Source organism: Eubalaena glacialis, chromosome 5, assembly GCF_028564815.1.
Source record: "Eubalaena glacialis isolate mEubGla1 chromosome 5, mEubGla1.1.hap2.+ XY, whole genome shotgun sequence".
Classification (NCBI taxonomy): Eukaryota; Metazoa; Chordata; class Mammalia; order Artiodactyla; family Balaenidae; genus Eubalaena; species Eubalaena glacialis.
Window position 1 is genome coordinate 140,174,550 of NC_083720.1, and position 22,995 is coordinate 140,197,544.

Below are 22,995 nucleotides of genomic sequence, written 5' to 3' on the forward strand. Positions count from 1 at the left end.
TCCACTGCTCCAACCTGAGTACCATTCTCCTTAAACCTGTGGTACTTTTAATGTCCCCTTGGCTAATCGTACAGGTTCCTAAAGGACTTCACAAGGCAATCCATTCCTGCTACCTATTGTCAGACAAGCAGGTATCCCCGTTTTATAAATGGGATTGCTGAGGCCCAAAGTTAACTTCCCAAGATCCTGTACTGAATAAAGGAAGATGAGGTTAAATGAGAAGCAGGTCTCCATCTAACCAGTGCTGTTTTCACTGTAAAAACCCCTGTTAACAAGGGTAACCCCAATTCTGTTGCTTGTCGTCCGTTTTCAATATAATGTATAAAGAAATTTTTGTGCTCTCATACTTTCAGTAGACTATCAGTATATATGGAGATGTACTATTTTAATAGCCATCGCCATGATAAAAGACTAAGGAATTCATTCTGCAGTATTTAAAAAGGGTGATGGAGTCTTTTTTTTTTTAAGGTTATTTTTATTTACAAGTTTTGAAAAATGTACATTTTTTACATGGGTTACTCGTGCAAAGTTAGATTTAGAAGAGTGATAAATGCACAAAAGGTGGCAGTGGAACATCAGACAAAACATTTACAAGCCTTGTCCCACACTGCTACTTAAAGATACTGTCTATCTGAAAATATACATATCAAAAGAAAGATTGCAAGTATTGACTGTAAGGTTCTTATAGTACTGAAAGGAAGGAAGAAACTAAAGCATGCAGCATTAACTGAGCATTTGAGTGGAAAATAGTTTGCCACAGATATGTTCCCTTCCTTGGGTTAATTAAAACTCTAAAAAAAACAAGGAGGGATTATAAATTTGTTTATCTAAGGTAGCACTGCTCCTTTAAAAAAGATTAAAGGATCTCCAACCTTCCCTAGCTTAAAAACTAATGATTGTCTCCAGTCCTCTGTTCCCACACCTCTTTAAAAAGTGAAAATCCAGAAGACTTCAGTATTCTGAAACTTAGCTTGGATGTGTCCAGTGAATACCTTGCAAGGGGAGGATTTGTCGGTTATTATGATCGCTGCACTCCTTTGACTGAGTCCTTTAACATTCTCCTTCCTACCAGTAAAAAACAAAATTCATGTTGGTTAGATCTTAGTATCGTGGCCTTTTTAGCTTCCGTTGCTCTTTTAAAATGGATGTTTATATGGATTTGTTTCCCTGTTTTCTATAGGCCGTATTCCAAAAATTCACTTCTAAATCCAACGCAAGTGAAGGACCAGCCAGGGTGAAACGCTTCAGCAATCATTCTGTTAAAAATAACATTCTGGTCATCAAGCTATGCATAAGCACCACTTGTAAAACAATTCATTTGAAAAGCTTAGTGTAAAGTACAGTAACACAATACTGCCCTAAAACTGGAAATGAGATACAACAGAAAAGGAATTAAGCATTAGTAATTTTTGCATGTAACTCAGGTACAGTACCTTTGATCTCATAGAGGGTGTTTTCTGATGTTTAAGGAGAGGGTAGAAGGGGTGGGAAGAGCTTGGTAAGGGAAGATGGAAACAGCACAACAGCTATTTTGCTTTTAATAAAGCAAATGTAATGACACTGAAGAATAGGAAGGTGATAAACACATCAATATATATTTTTCTTATGACCAGCCTCTTCTCTTCCTACACCCGGGTCAACAGTCACACCAGCTCTGTTCTACTGTTGCGGAAACATGTTTTTCATACCCCTGCTTATTCTCCTGGTGCAGCTGAGCCGCCTGGCTCTTTGCTGGACTGTTGGGATTGGGTTCATCCAATAGAGACTGTATGGGTGTTAAAATGGAAGACACATCATAGGTTGGACTCCAATGGTTCTGAAGTATGTCCAGACATATCCTACCATCTGCATAGACATTTGGATGAAACATCTTAGAGACAGATCTAACCGTAGGTGGCTTATTCGGAGATTCTTCAGTGAATTCTATTGTAACGGGGTCCCCCCTTCAGGCTCAAAAATGACGGTGTTCCAAACCATGATGTTCTCAGACGAAGCCCCGCTGACTCTGGCTGGAGGATCCTCCTGTAACCTCTTGAAGCCCCTCGTGAGGTGCCGCTGAGCCGGGGTGGACACGTCTCTAGCGGGGTGAGGCGTGGGGCATACACCGAGATCTGGGGTCCCCGCGGGCGGTAAGGTGGCCGAGGAGGCTGAGGGGGAAGTGCCCAGAGGAACCGCACTGCCTCTCCAAACGGGTGATGGAGTCTTAATGGATTAATATAAGATTATATATGTAAAAAACATTCATGATTTAATTTAAAAATTTTCTAAACTTGGCTTGAGTTTAGTGAAAAATATAGTATTTGTATCATACAGGAAGGGACAGTTCAAATCCTATTAGCATTTAGACTTAAAATTCAATAATCCCACAGAAACCCAAATAAAGAACGATATTTTAAAACAACAGCAAATATATAGCCCAAATAAAGTTTGCTATCTTCCCTTAAAATTGGTAAAATTCTATTCAGAAACATCAGTTTTAACACTGTAGTTCTGAAAAAGTATGAACTTAAAATAAAAGAATAAAATAACAAAAGGGAATATTGATAAAAACCAAATTTTCAGTAAGTTCCAAAAGGAGGAATTACTTATTAAATTCTCAAAGGTTGCAGATTCCACCGAGGCTGGGTAGGGGAAAGATAACCAGCCAATTGCTTTGATTGTTCATATAATACCTAAGTATATTTAAGTTAGCAGATAGCATTAGATCATTCACAGGAATCTCTTGAAAGTTAGTAAGGCTTAAGGAAAGAGTATTTCAAACACGAATTCATACTGTGAGTAGAAAAAAATAGATAGCTTATTGCCCTTTAGTAACTTTTAATTACACTTGAAAAATAACAACAAAAACAAGCCAAGGCCTCTGAGCCTTGAAAAATAACAACAAAAACAAGCCAAGGCCTCTGAGCCTTCTGTAATCTTTCAGTGGCCTCTGCCTGACTGTGTCCTGTCTAATCTGGTCAGGACCATTATTCTCTTGCTGTGTCACACTGGCCTCCTGATGTCTCTTGGCCTGTCCAAGCTGGTTCCCAGTGCAACCCTTCTGCGTTAGCTGTTCCCTCTCCTAGGGTATTCTCAGGGCAGAATTCTTCCTTATTCTCATCATCTAGCTCTTTCCTGACCAGCCCCACTAAAATATCACCAACTTCCGACTTGCTTTCTCTCCAATTAGCTTACTTCTTTATATGTTCTCTCCAACTAGGATGTAAACTCTTTGAGGGCAAGGACTGTCTTGTTCATCATTATGTCCCCTAACCCTAGGAAACACTTGCCTGGGTTATTAGTATGATAAATAGTACAGGAAGAAACTATACATAGTATATATTTATATGAATATGTGCATGGGACTTCTGTGAAAAAAGGAAAGGACACATCTACATATATTACTAATTATTTAGAATACATTGCTAATTATTCTTTGTAGGATAACTATTATTTTACCTCACCAAAATTTTTCCAAGTACAAATGTTAGAGGCAGAAGAGAACATACATTGTTAAAAAATAGTAGGGACCTTCAAGACTTCGTAATTCGGTTTCTTTCTCTCCACCTCTGTTGTTCGGTTAAGGTAAATGGGATCCAAAAAGGTGACAATAGTGCACTGGGTCACATGTTTGGTAAACTATACAAGCCATTCTTCAAACTGGGCTTCTGAATGGAAGTCAGTTGAACATCATTTCTGCTTATCCAGGCTGTCTTTCTTTCCTCTGTGCAGGATGAGCCATTGATCTACCTGCCTGGCATCTCTTGGTCTCGGTAGTTTCCTATATTAGTTGGCTTCATGTAAGTGACTTATTCTGAAACAGTGCTTAAGAGTCCAGGCTTCAGAAACAGACTGTCTGGTTTGAATCCTGACTGTACTATTCACTAGATATAATATCCTAGTTAAGTACGTTACGCAACTGTGTTTCAGTTAATTCGCCCGTAAAACAGTGATAGCAGTACTTATTTTTTTCTCCGAGAATTAAATAAAACAATTTATGTAATTAAAACAGTTGTTATATGTATTTTTTATAAGGGCTTTAAAACATTTGTTTGTAGAGTTATTTTGGATAAATAAAAATTGAGTACTAACATATTAAACAAATAATACCTGGCGAAAGTAATTTAGAAATTTCTTTGTTAAATATTGATTTAAGAAAAAAGCACCCTGGACAGATTTTTTTACCACGAACCAAGGAGTTCTCTTTCACCATTAATTAAATGTAAAACAATTTTAGTATTGTCTTTTGAAACATACAGTTTTAAATTTACTGCAAGGAAAGTAATAAATTCATTTGAAGTCCATTATGAATGATTTTTATATTATGTCTTGCATTAGCAGTGCCATTGCTTCTTTTCATTAAGCCAGGTAATGAGGAGATAGACATATTTAACTCTTCAGGAAATGGATAGAAACAAGATGCAAAAATGGAAGTCTGCTGGCTTTAAGTGGAAGTTAGCCCCTTTGTATCCATTTTTGAACCAGTTTCTCAAGCACTCTTGAATTTAAGCAACCTCCATGAAGGAATGCTTTTGTGTCAAAAACTAAATTTAGATATCAGGAATTCTAAATTCTAATGTTATACTAAGTCTATTTCCAATGGCCTGATAAGTTATTTTTTAAGTTTTTGTTCCTCTTCTTTTTAAAATCAGTTGAGTATGGCTTAAGTTTAATATTTGTGAAGTCCTTTTATATTCTTCAAATGAGTGACTCTATATAAATGCAAGATATCATTGCTAATTCTCTGGAGTGTTATAAAAATTACCTAATGTTTGTAAAATACATTGAAGATGAAAATTGAGATATAAGCACTAAGTGTAAGTTTTATTTATTAAAGAAAACCATGTTAGAGCTAAGTTTGCTGATGAACACTTTAAATTTCATTTCCCTGAACTCCTTTCAAAAGTTCACTGAGCATGCATGCCATGCTATTCAAGCACTTCAGGAATCTTTCCCTTCTTTTTTTTCCCCCTTTTTTTGTTTTGTTTGTTTGTTTTGTTTTCTTTAGTGTCAGGTCTCAGGAATTTTAATTTTCTCTTCTTAACCATCACCATTATAAACATCTAGAAAACTATATGTAACATTTTAACATTGTATGCAAATGAGATTAGCTGTGTATGTACTGTTGCCTTTTTACTATAAAGAAATAAGTAGAGTTTTCCACTCAGACTTTATTTATTAATTAAAATCATACCGATATTTGAAATAATTATGAGAGTATTGAGAGAGACTCTTAACATCCTCTCTTGATGGTAAATGATGTGAATGATCACTACTAACTGTTGAAAGTTATGAAAAAGTGGTCTGTTTCTCACATTTCTCACATTTAGAGAGCAAAATACCTTTTTTAGATGTGACTAAGTTCACCTGGGGTATCTCTTTTTTTGTTTTCATTCCTTCTGTAATACTAGTGATGGGGGGGGGACCAACAAACACAGATAAGTGACCTCCCACTGAAAATAATCTGTAATCTGGTATCTCCATTTATCCCATTACATATATTTCTGGCATCTCTGTCCATGTAGAGCAACAGTGAGCCTATCTGTGATTTGTACATATCCAAACAGTAACACAAACACAAATCGCTGAAGGTAGCTGCCCTGCCAAACAAAGAATGGAAGTGGCAGAAATGCCAATAAAAAGCAGAAACAGCAACAATTGGCCAAATCTGTGGCCACAGAGAGCTGGAAGACAGGAGAGAAATGTGAAGGAGAGAAAACAGACAATCGGTATTATGGGTATGGAAGCTTTTGGCTTGTCCTCTCCTTCTGCACCCTTCTCTCTCCCTTTCTAATATTTCAACCTCTGGTAAGGAGTGGGTGAAGGAGCAGTGCTATGAGATTACAAGAGAAAGACTGACATTCCATTTCCTTGTGCTTGTGGGGTCACTACACACTCTGACATATGGGTTTATGTTTCCCACCCAGTTAGCCAGTCAAATGGGAATGTTCATTGTTTTAAGAAAATCCAAGTTGACATCAGAATCTCCTAAATTTATTTGACCTCAGAACACTTTTTTTTTTCCTGAAACACCATTAACATCCTACGTTCCATAGAATGCACTCGGGGGGATGACGCTGTAAATAATCAAAAAAGATTTAATTACATTTTCAACATACCACACAAACAAGGAAGTATGTGATATGGTTTTGGAAAGTTTCCTTCAAAAAAAGTTCGAATAAAAATGTTTGTTTCTAAAAGCATTTCTCTTTCATCTATCAGAAGCTTATCTATAACCCTAGCCATATCAGATAACTAAGGGGATGCATATGTGTTGTGTTAAATAAACTTTGTCTTAAAACATAAATAGGAAAAGAGGAAAGAAAACAAACGAAAACTCACCTAACACTCTTCTTTTTGCTAAATGATTCAGATTTTTCATCTTGAGTTTATGGTTCGAATGACCTCTGAACCCTTCTTCATGTCATCCATGCCAGCCGTGCTTATAAATCTTTTACATTCTAGAAGCTTAGGATGTTTCATTATTTATTTGTATTTGTTGGGGCCAGCCTTGATGAAGAAGACTGTTTATAATGGACTGCTTATTGCAAGGGCCTGTAAAAGAAAAATAAGCTGAACTTGGCCTGTGAACTTGGATGTGCACCAGAGGTGCAGTTTTTCTTACTACATGACAGGGCAGAAGGAGACTGAAATGACTGATGGGAGTTTTTGAGGATTTTAGGGATTAAAAACAAAGCTACCTTGTATCATCTTCACTTGGGGAGAAGGAAAGACATTTAGCATTTAGGGATGACCTAGTACTACATAATGGCCCTCAGTTTATTGCTGAGTTTCCTCACTGTTTATGGATAACGTAAAAAGGAGATGATATCCGTAGATCATTTCTGGAAAACAGTATTTTCAGAAGTTAGAACTACTATTTGTAAATTTTTCAAATAAATCAATCAATAAAAGCAGCTGTTTAGGAAGCTCCACATGTGCTGAGCATTTTCTATTCCAGCACATCTCAGATAATGTGTGCTTAGATTCCTTAGATGCAAAATGCAGGTAATAAGAAATACCTATCTATCTCTTAAGACTGTTTGAGTGATAACTGTATTTTTGCTCTTATTATTTATCAGTGAAAAGTTAAAAGCATTTTTCACAAATTGTGTTTTTCCGTTTTAAGGAATATGTCTTTGCCTCATACTATACTTTTTAATATATTTTTAAGATCATTTCATTTACAGATATTTTTAAAAAGAGACTTTTACATGGTTGAATTATTAACTAAGAGGGTACTTATTCTCAGACAGTCATCTTGACTCCAAAGCCACCAGAATTCATTCTTCTAATCTGCACTGCTGAATAGTGATATGTGGTTTGGGGGAACTTTGTTTTAATAGAGGAAGGAGAGGTATGGTTTAGATTTTTACTTGTATTAGTTTAAAGTGCTCACGGAATCTCTAAGTTTAGGTCTAGGGCCATCTGTGTGAGGAGTGACTTGTTAAAAATAGAGCAATCCCTGGAAGAACAGATTTTATTTTTTAGTTATGTTGGTAGACTTCAAAACTCTGATCTAGTAAAACAGTGGCAATATCTGTAAATGGAGTTCCTTTGTGGCAGTTTCTTTTACCATGGGTTTTGTTATAGTAATAGAAAAGAAAACCCAGACGATTATTAATGAATTTAGAAGCATGAATGTGCAAAGCTTACCTGCAGCTCTGCCTTTATTTCTACACCTAAATAAACTCCAGCTGAATTGTGAAATTAATCACCCTGAAGTCCTAGGCTCTGATAAGGATCCTGCCACTCAATTTTATTTCTTTTGATGGTGCAAAACAATTTAGCAAAGTTTTCTTAGTTGGATTTTTGCTTTTATTACAGAATCGTACAGCATCACATGAGACCTTATCTTGATGCTGTATCATTCCAGTGATTGGATCCAGCTTATTCAACTTCTTTGCTAAATTGCCATGTTGCAGGAAAGCTAATTGTAATTCTACATCGGACTGGCCCTTATTATCTACTCTACCCACTACAAAATATGGTGATCTCTATGATAATCAAAATTTTTCAGTATTTTATTTTATAGTTTCTTGCTTTATCATCTCTATTTATGAGAGGACTATATTGTTTATTAAAGATTATTTAGCACATCTTCAAAATTCTAGAGTTTTTCCCTAGTGTTCCAGGTTCTTAATACAATATGTCACAGAATAAAGACAGACTTTTATTTTCTCATTTATATAATACAATTATTTATGAATCTTAAATAAATAAAAATATTGAACTTAATAATTTAAAATCTTTTGCATTTCTTGAATCCTTGAGAATTTTAGGTTATACAAAAAGAACTGTGGTGATAAAATACCACCAGTTCAAGTATTCAGGGCCATCTAAATATGAATTTTTAACAATATTTTTAATAAAGTATAATGAATATATTAGAATTGACATGATATACTTATGTAAATTTCACAATTAGAGCTACATAATTTATTCACATCAATATTAAACCTATATTTGATGTTCAGCTATGCTTTTATTCACTTTAAAGTGGTTTCTGTTCTGCTTAATTGGTTTGGATTTGCTCTGTCAGGTTTTTTTCCTTAGTGAGAAAGTTGCAGACCTGCTGTTTTATATTAAGTCTCTATTTTTCTTTAACAAAAAAGAAAAAGGCAAGCAAAAATGTAAGCCCAATTAAAAACAGTTTATTCAGAGTTTATGAGCACTTCAAAAAATACTTCCTGCCTTCATTGAAGCATTATGAAAATCCCATGATACATCCTTCATAGAAAATAGACACGAGAAAAAACATAAACCATAAAATTCTGTTAAAGATCATTACTTCTAAGGTCATAATATTGACCGTGTTCTAGAAAAATAGAGCATAATGTCATGGGGACATCTCCCCCCCACCCCCATCGTTAATTGGTTTGCTAACTATTTCTATATTTCTATTGGCTATAGATCAGTTTGCATTATTCTAGTATATATTGGTAAAATATTCTGTTATCCTAGTAGCTTGAAAGTGTTTATTTAATTCTGAGTTATTCTTAGAGTTAATTAGCAGAAACAACCTAGAGCCTTTTGTCATGAGTGACCAGTCTTCACACTTTTAGCAAGATGACTGCTTCAAAAATGCCCAAACAAGAACTGTTCATCCATTGCAGTTTCTGCAGTTATTTGTATATCTTTGCAATATTCAGTGTAATATTTGAACAATCACCATAGTTACAATTTTCCTTTAATTTCATAATTGTGATTTTTTTCCACTCTGTTATACTGAAGAATGTGTTTTAGTTTCAAAAGAGTTTTGGAGTTCACCTCCAAGAAAATAATTCATGAACTTTTAAAAGATATTATTATGTCATAGAGGAGGATTTTCTCAATTTCAGAGAAATAGACTATGGGTTATTATTTTTAATCCACTAATTAATGATTGCTACAGCTAATTTTCTCTTTGGATTGTTTTTCCATCAAAGAAATTATAATTTCTTATATCCCTAGTTATTACCAATCCTGCAAATGGATAATCACAGAAAATTATTAGAATAAAATTATTTTAAGTTAAATTTGCATTTAATATCATAAGGTACTTTCAAACTGTGGAGAGGGTCTTCATAAAAATCACACAAAGAGCAGTAAGAAATTGTACAATTGGTTCTGCTACAACATAACATGTATGTTCCTAAAATTCACCTCTCTATGCAAAATCATGAAATTAAAAATCACAGGCACTTAATGGGAAAGCTGGGGTTGGGGCATAACACTCAAAATCGGAATTAGGCGCACACACATACAAAGACAGTAACCTAATAAAAATGGTAGTATAGGGACTTCCCTGGTGGTCCAGTGGTAAAGAATCCACCTTCCAATGCAGGAGATGTGGGTTCAATCCCTGGTGGGGGAACTAAGATCCCACATGCCCTGGGGCAACTAAGCCCACGTGCCACAACAATTGAGCTCGCGTGCCTCAAGAGAGCGCCCGCGTGCCACAACTACAGAGTCCACGTGCCCTGGAGCCTGGGCGTCACAGCCAGAGAGGGGAAACCCACACGCCACCACTGGAGAGAAGTCCACACACTGCAACTAGAGAGAAACCCTGGCAGACCACACGCCATAATGAAAAAGATCCCGCATGCCTCAGCAAAGATCCCCGTGTACCGCAATTAAGACCCGAAGCAGCCAAAAAAAAGGAAAATAATTAAAATAAATAGATATTCAAAATAAGAAGAACTAAAAAAAATAATTATTATAAAAAAATGGTAGCATAGTTTAACACATGTAAACGGTTAAAGAAATACATGAACGCTACAATAAATATGGACTTTACCTTGAAAGAGACCTAAAGTTTGCTTATAGAAGAGTTGCACATAGAGAGTTATTGTGAAGGGGTAGAAGGAAGGTTATCTGAAACCTGTTAGGAAGCTCTAACACCAGGTATGGATGGATGTGGTTCTTAACACATGTGATGAACTGCAGTAGCTGGTAGATGTTTGAGGGGCGTTGTGTGTGTGTGTGTCTGTTTGCATTTTGTGGATTTCTATATAACCAATTCAGTTGGATACAGTTTTCTGTGTTCCTCTATTGTCTGTCACAAGCAAAATAATGCATAATCAAATAGGAAATTTGTGTCACCCTCAAATTATTTCCTGTTGGGAGTTTGCATTTTCAAAACAAGAGTTACAGCGGAATTGGCTATACATTTACAAGATAGGCACAATAACTTTCTAATTGAAGATGATGAGCTTTATGGTAAAAAGAGGTGACTTCAATATTGTCAAAACCATCGGTACAATCAATATGCTGCATTTTGATTTTTTCCCTCGACTGTTATGCAGAATTGAACTTCAGCTTCACTGTCCAACTTGATTCATTCATTCAAATTGTTTTGCATTGAGAAATAATATCTCACCTGGAAGAGATATCAGAATCGGGAAGACCACTGAGAATTCATGTAACATTTAAAAATCTTTTGTTTGTCTGCTTTCTTTTCTTTTTATCCAGAGATAAATTCTTTTATCTCTGGAATTTATGCTCCCCACACCAGTCAATACAAGTAAACATGGGATTCTCTATTCATTTAATGAATGAATGAATTAAAGGACTAAGTGAAAGTATGGGAAATGCAGAATTTATTCAACCTATCCTATTTCTGCAAGAGCAAGAATGTCCTGTGATGTGTTTCTGTACTCTGAGAGAACTTAACAAATATTGGAAGGAATGGGCTGTGACAGACTTCAGTGCTTCTGTGGCCCTTGAAATGTGCTTTCATATTATGGAGCTAGACTCCAGTGCACAGAGTAGAATAATAATAAGTTCTTTGAGCTGAAACTTCATAGTCACTGTGGGATATTCAAGAAGGAGACCAATGGGGAGAAAGATAACATAGTCTTAACTTTGAACTTGTCCTGGGTTTTACTTGCTACAAGCCAAGTGAAAGTCACTCTGATACCTTATTAGTACTAGCTCTTTCTCCGTATAGGGAAAAGTGCTCTACAGTCCATGTTGATAAAACTGAAAGGGAGTTCCACACATGAGAAAGAAGGTGGTCTTGATTTTAGTGTGTAAAAGAAGGATAGTAAGGCTAAGATCTACTCCAAACCTCAGCTTGGAGGCCACTTTCAATGCCAAGTCTTTGTTACCCATCTGATCCAAGATAGGTATCCCTTCTTGCATTCCCAAAGCACTTTTCAGGCAGTAGTGTATTTCTCTCTTTCCTGTGTCCTGTTGTGGAATGAGAATAGATACATTTCTGTCTCATTCCCTATTTATTGCCCCTGTTATTAATTGTTTAGTTAATTGTCTGGGGTAGAGTAGGTGCTTAATAAACATATATGAGTGAATGAATATACATTGGAGCTCAAACGCTTACTGTCTAGAGAAAGAGAGAAAAATAAACATACAAATTGGCTGGGAAATAATATGGCTCATTATTATAGAATGAACAAGTAGTGTCTGAGAAAGAAGCAATCAAAGATACTATAATTCATTCAGTTAATAGTTATCTGCTATATGCCTACTATGTTTCAACATGTTAGACGACATAGTGAATTAGAAATATATAGTCCTGGTATTGAGTGTGGTGGAAAACGTTCTCCAGCTCCTGCAGCTGCAACTGGGTGAACGCGGTACGATAGCGGCGCTGCTTTCTCGCTACAATCTGTGGCCCCTCAGCGGCCGGGGAGGGCCAGTTGCTCCTGCTGCTGCGGGGGATCAAGACCGCTGCCGTTGCCCTCACGGTTTTCATCCAAGGGGCTGGGCCTGGCCGCATCAAGGTAGTCTGCTGCTGCTGCTGCTTCTCTGAGCTCAGATTTGGACCACGTATCCTAGTCCTCCTCTCCTCCAGTTACAGCCTCCAAGGTCGAGGTCCTAGGGAAAGGACATGAGAGAACATGAAAGAAAGAGGAGTTCATTTTTCAGATTGCAGTGAGTAAATGAGCCACAGTACTTGAAAAATGATGCACCATTTCCTTGTGGCCTCCTTGGTTTCTGATGAGACGTCTGCTGTCATTTGAATTGCTCTTCGCCTACAGCTGCCAAGGAAAGTGAACAATGAAGCCATTTCTTTTGGCCCTTGTGTCTATTCTGTAGTCAGCACAAATTTGAGGATGATGTCGAAGAGAAATTCTGCCATGTGACTCACAGGGTCTTGGTGCTCAGGCTGGGTGTCAAGCCTGAGCCTCTGAGGTGGGAGAGCCGAGTTCAGGACATTGGTCCACCAGAGAATCCTGGCTCCACGTAATATCAAATGGTGAAAGCTCTCCCAGAGATCTCCATCTCAACACTAAGGCCCAGCTCCACTCAATGACCAGCACGCTACAGTGGTGGAATCCCTAGGCCAAGCAACAAGCAAGACAGGAACACAACCCCACCCATTAGCAGAGAGGCTGCCTAAAATCATAATAAGGTCACAGACACCCCAAAACACACCACCGGACATGGTCCTACCCACCAGAAAGACAAGATCCAGACTTATCCACCAGAACACAGGCACCAGTCCTCTCCACCAGGAAGCCTACACAACCCAGTGAACGAACCTTAGCCACTGGGGGCAGACACCAAAAACAATGGGAGCTATGAACCTGCAGCCTGCGAAAAGGAGACCCGAAACACAGTAAGTTAAGCAAAATGAGAAGACAGAGAAACACACAGCAGATGAAGGAGCAAGGTAAAAACCCACCAGACCAAACAAATGAAGAGGAAATAGGTGGTCTACCTGAAAAAGAATTCAGAGTAATGATAGTAAAGATGATCCAAAATCTTGGAAATAGAATGGAGAAAATACAAGTAACGTTTAACAAGGACCTAGAAGAACTAAAGAGCAAACAAATCATGATGAACAACACAATAAATGAAATTAAAAATGCTCTAGAAAGAATCAATAGCAGAATAACTGAGGCAGAAGAATGGATAAGTGACCTGGAAGATAAAATAGCGGAAATAACGACCACAGAGCAGAAGAAAGAAAAAAGAATGAAAACAATTGAGCACAGTCTCAGAGACCTCTGGGAGAATGTTAAATGCACCAACATTCGAATTATACGGGTTCCAGAAGAGGAAGAGAAAAAGAAGGGGACTGAGGAAATATTTGAAGAGATTTTAGTTGAAAACTTCCCTAATATGGGAAAGGAAATAGTCAAGTCCAGGAACTGCAGAGAGTCCCATACAGGATAAATCCAAGGAGAAACACACCAAGACACATATTAGTCAAACTACCAAAAATTAAATACAAAGAAAAAATATTAAAAGCAGCAAGGGAAAAACAACAAATAACATACAAGGGAATCCCCATAAGGTTAACAGCTGATGTTTCAGCAGAAACTCTGCAAGCCAGAAGGGAGTGGCAGGACATATTTAAAGTGATGAAAGGGAAAAACCTACAACCAAGGTTACTCTACCCAGCAAGGATCTCATTCAGATTTGACGGAGAAATTAAAACCTTTACAGACAAGCAAAAGCTAAGAGAATTCAGTACCACCCAACCAACTTTACAACAAATGCTAAAGGAACTTCTCTAGGTAGGAAAAACAAGAGAAGGAAAAGACCTATAATAAGAACCCAAAACAATTAAGAAAATGGTAATAGGAACATACATATCAATAACTACCTTAAATGTAAAGGAATTAAATGCTCCAACCAAAAGACATAGACTGGCTGAATGGATAGAAAAACAAGACCCGTATATATGCTGTCTACAAGAGACCCACTTCAGACCTAGAGACACATACAGACTGAAAGTGAGGGTATGGGAAAAGCTATTCCATGCAAATGGAAATCAAAAGAGAGCTGGAGTAGCAATTCTCCTATCAGACAAAATAGACTTTAAAATAAAGGCTATTACAAGAGACAAAGAAGGACACTACATAATGATCAAGGGATAAATCCAAGAAGAAGATATAACAATTGTAAATATTTATGCACCCAAGATAGGAGCACCTCAATACATAAGGCAAATGCTAACAGCCATAAAAGGGGAAATCAACAGTAACACAATCATAGTAGGGGACTTTAACACCCCACTTTCACCAATGGACAGATCATCCAAAATGAAAATAAATAAGGAAACACAAGCTTTAAATGACACATTAAAAAAGATGGACTTAATTGATATTTATAGGACATTCCATCCAAAAACAACAGAATACACTTTCTTCTCAAGTGCTCATGGAACATTCTCCAGGATAGATCATACCTTGGGTCACAAATCAAGCCTTGATAAATTTAAGAAAATTGAAATCGTATCAAGTATCTTTTCTGACCGCAATGCTATGAGAATAGATATCAATTACAGGAAAAAATCTGTAAAAAATGCAAACACATGGAGGCTAAACAATACACTACTAAATAGCCAAGAGATCACTGAAGAAATCAAAGAGGAAATCAAAAAATACCTAGAAACAAATGACAATGAAAACATGACGACCCAAAACCTATGGGATGCAACAAAAGGAGTTCTAAGAGGGAAGTTTATAGCAATATAATCCTACCTCAAGAAACAAGAAACATCTCAAATAAAAAACCTAACCTTACATCTATAGCAATTTGAGAAAGAAGAACAAAAAAACCCGGAAGTTAGCAGAAGGACAGAAATCATAAAGATCAGATAAGAAATAAATGAAAAAGAACTGAAGGAAACAGCAGCAAAGATCAGTAAAACTAAAAGCTGGTTCTTTGAGAAGATAAACAAAATTGATAAACCATTAGCCAGACTCATCAAGAAAAAAAGGGAGAAAACTCAAATCAATAGAATTAGAAATAAAGGAGAAGTAACAACTCATAAGAGATTACTACAAGCGACTATAGGCCAATAAAATGGACAACCTGGAAGAAATGGACAAATTCTTAGAAAAGCGCAACCTTCCGAGACTAAACCAGGAAGAAATAGGAAATATGAACAGACCAATCACAAACACTGAAATTAAAACTGTGATTAAAAATCTTCCAACAAACAAAAGCCCAGGACCAGATGGCTTCACAGGCAAATTCTCTCAAACATTTAGAGAAGAGCTAACACCTATCCTTCACAAACTCTTCCAAGATATACCAGAGGGAGGAACACTCCCAAACTCATTCTATGAGGCCACCATCACCCTGATACCAAAACCAGACAAAGATATCGCAAAGAAAGAAAACTACTGGCCAATATCACTGATGAACATAGATGCAAAAATCCTCAACAAAATACTAGCAAACAGAATCCAGCAGCACATTAAAAGGATCATACACCATGGTCAAGTGGGGTTTATCCCAGGAATGCAAGGATTCTTCAATATACGCAAATCAATCAATGTGATACACCATATTAACAAATTGAAGGAGAAAAACCATATGATCATCTCAATAGATGCAGAGAAAGCTTTCGACAAAATTCAACATCCATTTATGATAAAAACCCTCCAGAAAGTAAGCATAGAGGGAACTTACCTCAACATAATAAAGGCCATATGTGACAAACCCACAGCCAACATTGTTTTCAATGGTGAAAAACTGAAACCATTTCCTCTCAGATCAGGAACAAGACAAGGTTGTCCACTCTCACCACTATTATTCAACATAGTTTTGGAATTTCTAGCCACAGCAATCAGAGAAGAAAAAGAAATTAAAGGAATCCAAATTGGAAAAGAAGTAGTAAAGCTGTCACTGTTTGCAGATGACATGATACTACACATAGAGAATCCTAAAGATGCTACCAGAAAACTACTAGAGCTAATCAATGAATATGGTAAAATTGCAGGATACAAAATTAATGCACAGAAATCTCTTGCATTCCTATACACTAATGATGAAAAATCTGAAAGAGAAATTAAGGAAACACTCCCATTTACCATTGCAACAAACAAAATAAAATACCTAAGAATAAACCTACCTACGGACACAAAAGACCTGTATGCAGAAAACTATAAGACACTGCTGAAAGAAATTAAAGATGATACAAACAGATGGAGACATATACCATGTTCTTGGATTGGAAGAATCAACATTGTGAAAATGACTATCCTACCCAAAGCAATCTATAGATTCAATGCAATCCCTATCAAACTACCAATGACATTTTTCACAGAACTAGAACAAAAAATTTCACAAATTGTATGCAAACACAAAAGACCCCGAATAGCCAAAGCAATCTTGAGAAAGAAGAACAGAGCTGGAGTAATCAGGCTCCCTGACTTCAGACTATACTACAAATCTATAGTCATCAAGACAGTATGGTACTGGCACAAAAACAGACATATAGATCAATGGAACAGAATAGAAAGCCCAGAGATAAACCCACACACATATGGGCACCTTGTCTTTGATAAAGGAGGCAATAATATACAGTGGAGAAAAGACAGTCTCTTCAATAAGTGGTGCTGGGGAAACTGGACAGCTACATGTAAAAGAATGAAATTAGAACACTCCCTAACACCATACACAAAAATAAACTCAAAATGGATTAAAGACCTAAATGTAAGGCCAGACACTATCAAACTCTTAGAGGAAAACATAGGCAGACCACTCCATGACATAAATCACAGCAAGATCCTTTTTAACCCACCTCCTAGGGAAATGGAAATAAAAACAAAAATAAACAAATGGGACCTAATGAAACTTAAAAGCTTTTGCACAACAAAGGAAACCATAAAGGACAAAAAGGCAACCCTCAGAATGAGAGAAAATATTTGCAAATGAAACAACAGACAAAGGATTCATCTCCAAAATATGCAAGCAAGCAGCTCATGCAGCTCAATATTAAAAAAACAAACAACCCAAGCCAAAAATGGGCAGAAGACCTAAATAAACATTTCTCCAAAGAAGATATACAGGTTGCCAACAAACACATGAAAGGATGCTCAACGTCATTGATCATTAGAGAAATGCAAATCAAAACTACAATGAGGTATCACCTCACACTAGTCAGAATGGCCATCATCAAAAAATCTACAAACAATAAATGCTGGAGAGGGTGTGGAGAAAAGGGAACCCTCTTGCACTGTTGGTGGGAATGTAAATTGATACAGCCACTATGGAGAACAGTATGGAGGTTCCTTAAAAAGCTAAAAATAGAACTACCATACGACCCAGCAATCCCACTACTGGGCATATACCCTGAGGAAACCAGAATTCAAAAAGAGTCATGTACCACAATGTTCATTGCAGCTCTGTTTACAATAGCCAGGGCATGAAAGCAACCTAAGAGTCCATCGACAGATGAATGGATAAAGAAGATGTGGCACATATATACAATGGAATATTAGTCATCCATAAAAAGAAACGAAATTGAGTTATTTGTAGTGAGGTGGATGGACCTAGAGTCTGTCCTACAGAGTGAAGTAAATCAGAAAGAGAAAAACAAATACTGTATGCTAACACATATATATAGAATCTAAAAAAATGGTTCTGAAAAGCCTAGGGGCAGGACAGGAATAAAGAGGCAGATATAGAGAATGGACTTGAGGACACGTGGAGGGGGAAGGGTAAGCTGGGATGAAATGAGAGAGTGGCATGGACATATATACGCTACCAAATGTAAAATAGATAGCTAGTGGTAAGCAGCCACATAGCACAGGGAGATCAGCTCAGTGCTTTGTGACCACCTGACGCGGCGGGTGGTGGTGGGGGGGATAGGGAGGATGGGAGGGAGATGCAAGAGGGAGGAGATATGGGGATATATGTATATGTATAGCTGATTCACTTTGTTATAAAGCAGAAACTAACACACCATTGTAAAGCAATTATACTCCAATAAAGATGTTAAAAAAAAAAAAGAACTATATAGTCCCTGCAGTCATGGAGCTTCTAGTCTAGTGAAGTAGACAGACATTAAATAAAGAAAACCTAAACAAATGTTTAATTCAAATTTTGATAAGAACAATTACAGAGCATAACTGGGAAGACAATCTACATGAGCAGGCCATAAGGGCATTTTTTTAAGGAGGTGATATTTAAAAGTGACCATTGAAGAATGCCGAGGGGTAAAAAGAAGAAGGATTAACCTGTGTGTAGGCTGTGAAGATAACAGGAGCTCAGCTTGTGTGAGAAAAAGAAAGAAGGCTGGTGTAACTGGAGATGAGTCAGCTAGAAATGATGGACTGGAGTTGCGGTTAGAGAAACAGCCTGGAGCCAGATCATGCTTGGTGTAGAGGGTTTGGATTTTAATCAAGATGAGTTGCATGCATTTGGCAAAACATAGTGAGTTTTAATAGTTTGGGATTAACAGATACACACGATTATGTATAAAATAAACAACAAGGACCTTGCTGTATAGCACAGGGAACTATATTCAATATCTTGTAATAACCTATAATGAAAAAGTCTGGAAAAGAATACACACACACACACACATATATAACTGAATCACTTTGCTGTACACCTGAAACTAACACAATATCGTAAATAAACTATACTTCAATTAGAAAAAAGAACTTTCACTCAGAAAAAAAAAAAGGTGAATTCAGTCTTAGTATTTGTGAATTCTATTTTGTGTAAATGTTACATAAAACACTAAACAAATATTGAACATATAATGATATGCATTCTTAAATATTTAGGGGGAAGTGTACTAGAGTCTGTAATTTACTTTGAAGTGCATCCAAAATATAAGGTTGATTGATAGAGGAATGGATAGATGTATAGAAATTTGTAAGGTTACTAGTAAAATATAGGTGGTGGATATGTAGATATTTACTGTAAAGTTTCTTCAACTTTGCTGTATGTTTGTATTAATATTCATAATAAAATGTTGAGAAAAGAAAGGGAATGCTCAAAATGATAATAAGGAAAGGCATAATAATCACAAAATCTTACAACCAAAAGGAAGGATTATTCTAGCATATGACCACTTGATTCTTTTCCTGTGAGTTTTTACTTTTATGGAATTGGTACCTCTTTCATGGTAGTAAGCATATCTCCTAGCTTTAAAAAACATTTCAAATTATTTGCATGATTTACCTCACTTAAAGTATCAAATCTTTTGACGAGGTATTTTTCTGAGTAAGCACAAAGATAAATCTGTTAGACTAAGAACTCATGAATCCTCAGCTGTCCACCAGCACCTACCAGTACCTACCAGTACCTACAAGTATAGTAGAAAGGAAATGAGCACACTTGAGTCTATTAGTGTGATCAGCTATCTGCAGAAGATTCTACTTTAAATTTTTTTTTTAGTTTTGTGGTTGACTTAAATGATACAAAAGGAAGAACTACTGTTTCTTTGAAAGTGTGCCTGAGAGGCTTGGTGTACTTAGGAGTCTGGCTTCTAACCTTTCTCTGAGAATTTAAGTAGCATGATTCTGAGGCTGTGGAACAGAGATTACTCTTCTCCTTGATTCCTTACCCACCATGAGCATTTCACTGATAAATTAGTGCATCACAGAATCACATCAGAAACCTCATGTTTGATCTCCCTGTGTTTTCAATAAAAACGTTTCTCTTTTATTGATGTTTGTTCTTATTGACCCTTTGAGGTCAGAAGACAGAGTTTCTTTATTAAATCAGTAAATCAGGGGTTTTTAATTGGCTCTAGAAACTTCTGAGTGATCTTGGCCTATTCCAGCCCCAAACAGGGTTCTGACCAACCACTGTGAGTTCTGCTTTTCCAAGAAGGTAGGGGGTGAGAGATTATAACAGACTCTGTGTAAGTAGTCAGTCACTTACTGCCTTCAAAGCACTGATTTTCTTGGTGCAGGCAAAATGCCAAAATCAATGTTTTTGTCACATATAAAGAAATAGTTTAGCATGTAGAAAACTATATGGTTATTTCCTTTTCTCTGAAAAGCCATCAGACATTTTAAAAGTAAAGTATGTGGTAGGTTTTACAGAGGAACTGATTTTTATTCTCTGTGTTGCAGAGAAAATAATTGGATGATTGTTGGTATTAGCAACTGCGCTAAGATCAATTATACTGCAGGAACGATGAAAGCAGACTTTCATAATGAGAGCAAATGGCCTGGAGTCTATGAGAAATTGCTGAGAATCTTTTTAGGGTGGCACCATTGCTAATTAAAACCTGAGAAACAACACCAAAATTGTTCAGGAAGCACGAATACTCATTGCAGAACCAACCTTGAAGGTCATTCCAATTTCTAAACTATTTTCATTGGAATTTGAGTTTTAAAAAATGTCTTCAGAGCTGCATAACCTCATTTATACTCATTTCTTCTATCTTTTTCATTTTGTTCCCTTGGTTTTCTGTTCTTGTGCTTGACATCATTATTACTTCATATGGGGCATTGAGACGTGAGGGAGGCAAGTTGTTCAGAAATCATGCCTGTGGCAATTATTTTAGACTGGAGAATGTAGCCTCATTTATCATCATCATTATCACTAAAAAGCTATAGGTCACAAGTGTCTTAAGTCCCCTGTGTTTCAGCATTGTCTGCTAAATTGGGGTTAATTAAAATGTCTCTTTTAAAAGTACTTCACTTGAATACACACACACACACACACACACATTTTTGCTCCAATCTTCTTTAAAGGAGTCATTATTCTATGTCTCGCAGGGAAGAATGAAATGGACATGTATAGGGTATTATTTCATTTTTCTAGACTAGAAAAGGAAAGAAATCATGTAGAGAATTGTGACTTTCAGATGTGTGTATGGTTCTACCCCCCTGTAAAGGTTAGATTCCATTTTTAAAATAATATGTTTTTGAGCCATTACCCTTATTCTCTTGATATTTTAAAACAGCAAAAGTATCTTCAGTCTGTGCCTTTACCCCTCCAAAGAATGTAGGCTTTGAAACGAGGATGGGTAAGTATTATCTGGGAAGTTTATTTATAAAGTGCAGCTTTCTCAGCTCCATTCCCAGAGATTTTGATTCAGTAGGACAGTGGTGGAACCCAGAAGGCTGTGTTTTAACAAGCCTTTGAGGACGTTCTGATGCACGTGACATTTGGACACATTTTGAAAACCTCTGCTTCATACCATCACTCTTGAGTGTTATGGGAGTGAGTGAGGGGTGCCATTGAACTGCGCAGGAGGGGAACCTAAATTGACATGGTGGTAACACTGGATTCAAGTTGAGTACTGAAGGTTGAGTGACAGTTAGTTACCTAATCAGGAAGGTGGGATTAATAAGAATGAGAAGGTGAGTGTATTTTAGGTAGAAATAAATTTAAGTGCAAATACTTAGGGGCTAGAGAGAAAATGGTGCTTTCTAGAATCCACAGATAGATCTATCTGGATGAAATATGTCATATGAGTGGTTGAGGAGGCGTGACGTAAAGATGAGGTTGGAGAAGTGGGTTGAGATCAGATTACAGAGTTCTTGTAGCCAACTCAAGGATTTAGGGCAGCATCCTGCCGGCCATCACAACTCCCGCAGGCTGGGTGCCCTTGCCAACATTCCTGTGCTTGTTCATGTTCTTAAGCTCCGTATAATCTTGGGTCTATCACCGTCTTAAGAAGATAGTAGCTTTTGGTACAGTTACAGTACTGCAATTTCCAAGGGTGGAAACCCTACAGAAATGACAAGTCATGATGTAACATGCAAGAAGAATGGCTTTTTGAATATATTTTATTTGGAGATAACTTTTACCTAATAATTCAAACTGCTCTCTTCATTAACTATGTTTGTAAATATTAGGAAATGAACAGTAGCACTATGGCAAAACAATGTCTTGTGACAAAAGTAAAAGGAAAAAACTTGATCTAAAATTCTGCCATTTAGGTCCATGGCCTGAATTTTTAAGTTCATTTCTTTTCTACTTAGTAATAGAAGGTAAATCAGACATTTTTTTTTTTTTAATTTATTTTATTTATTTATTTATGGCTGTGGTGGGTCCTCGTTCCTGTGCAAGGGCCCTCCCCAGCTGCGGCAAGTGGGGGCCACTCCCCATCGCGGTGCGCGGGCCTCTCACCATCGCAGCCTCTCTTGCTGCGGGGCACAGGCTCCAGACGCGCAGGCTCAGCAATTGTGGCTCACGGGCCTAGTTGCTCCGCGGCATGTGGGATCCTCCCAGCCCAGGGCTCGAACCCGTGTCCCCTGCATTGGCAGGCGGATTCCCAACCACTGCGCCACCAGGGAAGCCCCCAGACATTTTTTAATATTTTATTTTGAATACATTTTATCTTGAAATTTAAATAAGTAAATATCACCATCCTGCTTCACAAATTAACATTAAGATACACATTAAACTTCAGACTGAAGAAATTTCGTGTTTTGTTCATGTCATTTGGCCATTAGTTTTTCAGTCAGTTACCCATACCTGTTTTCTTTTCCTGGTTAAGGACATGTATGTGTTTAAATGTGTACTATGTGTCAAGAATTGCCAGTCAAGAAATGGCAAGTAAATGTGCACTCAATGTAAGAAATATAAGAAGACACCTACCTTGAATTTAAACTTTATGTGTTAACTCTGCTGCTGTGAATGCTACTTCTTGGCCCTGCTCTGATCACATCAGTGTACAAACACCTTTAAATGGAAAGCTTAGAGTCTGCCAGGAAGCAACGTTTGTTTTTCCTCTCCTTTTTCTCCATTTAACTTTGCAAGTAGGAGATTTGGTTTTTTGATCTGCCAAGTAGCTGTCAACTCAAAACAACTAGATTTTATTTTCTAGTGTTTGATTTCTTGATCTGGATTAAG

The 22,995-nt window shown here is 37.0% G+C and overlaps 1 protein-coding gene and 1 pseudogene across 1 annotated transcript in view; one reads left to right on the forward strand and one right to left on the reverse strand.

The window, feature by feature from the left end:
• Positions 1-22,995, forward strand: part of UNC5C (unc-5 netrin receptor C) — a 393,314-nt gene that overhangs the window by 96,278 nt on the left and 274,041 nt on the right. The gene's annotated exons all lie outside the window — the stretch shown is intronic.
• Positions 1,637-12,199, reverse strand: LOC133092493 (ubiquitin-conjugating enzyme E2 A-like; annotated as a pseudogene).